The sequence below is a fragment of the Sinocyclocheilus rhinocerous genome, unplaced genomic scaffold (assembly GCF_001515625.1).
Source record: "Sinocyclocheilus rhinocerous isolate Xijiao unplaced genomic scaffold, SAMN03320098_v1.1 scaffold1833, whole genome shotgun sequence".
NCBI lineage: Eukaryota > Metazoa > Chordata > Actinopteri > Cypriniformes > Cyprinidae > Sinocyclocheilus > Sinocyclocheilus rhinocerous.
Genome location: NW_015657606.1, coordinates 332,714 through 335,929, shown reverse-complemented (window position 1 = coordinate 335,929; position 3,216 = coordinate 332,714).

Genomic DNA, 3,216 nt, shown 5'->3' with positions numbered 1-3,216 from the left:
CTGCAACCTCCCTCTAATAACACCAGCATTTGATCTTTCTCAAACAATTTTGGAAAATGAGAGCTGAGCTTTTTTTTTTTACTTTTTGCATTATGAAATTTATGCCAGTAAAAAAGAAAGCGTAACTCTGTCTCAACATCTAAAGTCTCACTCTTCTTCATTGGGATGCTATATGTCTAACTTTGTCTCTCTCTACTAGTTCTGGTGGTGACAGAGCAAAGCACACATTCAGTCAGAGCACAGCTCTCATTTGTGTCATGGAGCACAAGGGAGTTTGCATCATAACTCACATCTGTCTTTTTAGCCTACAGCACTCAATCTCTGTGAAGTAAATCTCAGTGAGCCTTTAGGGGGCAGTATGTACTTGCACTTGGCATTAACAGAGCATTTGCTTATCTGGTAATGCACTGGGATTTACAACACTAATATTGAGCAATACTACATCCATGTGCCATCCTGCACATCATTAATATATGTCCCACTCTTCAATCATTAATCTTTTATGATGACTACAACATAGCAGATACTGTTTTATGATTGTCTTGGGTAGTCACACAACAAATAGTAATAAACACTATACTCAACCTCACCTTCAACCATTTGTCACACTTAACAGCCATAACCAAATTCAGCAAATCATCAGATATGCAACTGTGCAGAATGTGGCTACCTTAAAAAAAAAGAAAAAAAAAAGTTTTATGGTTCTGTTGTGGGAAAAGGTGCTGGAAAGACCTGAATTGGTCAAAGTACAATAACAAGGGTTTTCAAGGTACTGCTAGTGCCCTAGTTATTGAATACCCAGGTGATATGGAAGCAGCGATTTGCATGTGTGGAAAAAATCCAGAGGTGAGAGGGTTTGGGAGGAGGTTGCTGAGTTCAGCTGCAGTGCTTTGTTGTACTAATGCATTCCCTTGTTTATTTCAGTACATCATGTTATTGTTAACAAAACACTTTTGGAGTGCTTTTGTTGTACTTGAATAATATGAGAATCATGCAATGGGGAACTCTTCATAACTTCAATGAATACTCTAAATCTGAATAAAAACAGTGCTGATAGCCTTTGACCCAGCACTTAAAGGGACAGTTTGCCAATTTAAAAAAAAAAATAAGCACAGTAAATAAATAAAAAATGAAAGTGTGTCATCATTTACTCACCATAACTATTCTTCCCCAACTAACATGGGATGTTCTCAGAACTTTGAACATTCTGGCAAGGTTCTCTCAAGGTTATGAACAAAACAATTCTTCCAGTAACATTAACAGAATGTTTGTTCAAAGTTATCTGCTCTTTATTAATGTTCTCAAAACATTAGCACAAAAACATTATTTATTCCCCATTCATGGAACGTTTTTCTAAAACATTTTAGTTAAATGTTCGACCAACTATTTTTAAACGTTAATGCTTACTAGTTTCAGATGCTTCTGAGAACATTCAAAAGTAAGTTTCCCATAATGTTTGCAAAATGATAAAATAGAACATTCCTTTGTTTTCTCTAACGTTCACATAACCAAGATTACATAAACATAAAAAAATGGATGTATTAAATGTACAGAAAACATTCAGAAATAACATATTTGTAACTTAAAGCTGCAGTCCGTAACTTTTGGCGCTCTAGCGGTTAATAAACAGAACTGCGTGCGTCTTGCGGAAGAACATTGTAGCCGGAGCTACTTCTCTCCGTTTACGTCTATGGCGAATCACGCAGGTACTGGGCTACTCCGCAGCGGTACCTACCCGAACCAGTCTAAATAGTCCGAATATAAACACTTATTATAGGTGTACCGTAGTGATTCAGGACAAGCCAAAAACACGGTTTGGAAAATGGATTCATGGTGTACTCGCTTATTATATAAATTTAGTAAATTTTGAACACAAAAAAGTTACGGACTGCAGCTTTAACATGAACATAAGCAAAATCTTCTGACAAACATATTTTTGGAACACAAAAGGTTAAAGATGCATGAAAACATTTTCATTTGATGTCAACGATGTTAAGCGTGATGCTTAAATATGCAGAAGTGCAAATGAGATTTGAGGGCACCAGCAGAGTTGCTGGCAGGATTAATTAGTTAAGAGGCTTTTGGAATTTCAGAAGTACACAATTGTCACCTTTTCCCTACCTAAATGGTAAATGGAAGCTCAATTCTACTTGCTTGATGTGTGAGAACAAAGAAAATTGATTCTTGCATGTGAAACAAAGCACGCTTCAGCTTCCATTTACCATGTGATGAAGTTTATATGTGCATAAAACCCTACATTAAATCTGATCATCATATAAAGACATTCAGAAGACTTGGATTCAGTTGATGTATGTCAGAGGCATAAAAATGTGCTATTGCAAAGTAGTCTGTTCAAGGTCATATGGACCACTTTTGTGGTATTTTTTTTGCGAGAAAAAAAAAATTTTTTTTAGAGCTTAACAGTCGTGGACACAGCATACTATATGTCGTAAATGAGCATTCTGAAAAGCTTCTTATTTTGTGTTCATATATGAGTAAATGATGATGTTTAGTTTTGAAATATTGTACTAACATTTTTTTTTTTTTTTCAAATTATACACTGTACAAACTTTTACTGTTTAAATGTTTTTTAATAAACAGTTTGGTCCTGTTTACAAGAGTCCTTTAGTAGCATACATATGAAATAAAGATTGGAGGCATGAGGGAATACGAGGGACACTGGTTTGAAAAAGAGGGCAGAAACGGAAAAAGACAGAAAGATGGAGGAAGCAGACCAATAAACGCAAGTGAAAGTGTCCGCGCACGTTAGAGAGAAATAGAGAGAGAATATGTTCAATAATTGTGTATTTTTAACACTCTCCCCATTCATTAAAGATGCTGTTGGATGAGAGTCACAGCTACTCCAGTTGCTCAGGGACTGACAGACAGGCTGTAAATCATTCAGCGCCACCACGTGTGCTACCGCACTTCACTCGCACTAACCAGTGGGGACCACTGCCTCACAGTGAGACTGTGATTTCAGCACCAAGCTTGCAATAATGTTAATATAGGACAGGTGGTTGTGCTTCACATTCACTAACCAGCAGGGGCCACTCCTTCGTAAAGCTAATGCTATTCTCTGGGGGAGATTAGTCTGATTGTTGAGTCTTGTTTCAATAGCGATATTAAGATGCATGGAATATGGTACACTCTAAAAAATGCTGGGTTAAATACAACCCAGTGCTGGGTAAAATAGGGACAAACCCAGCCATTGGG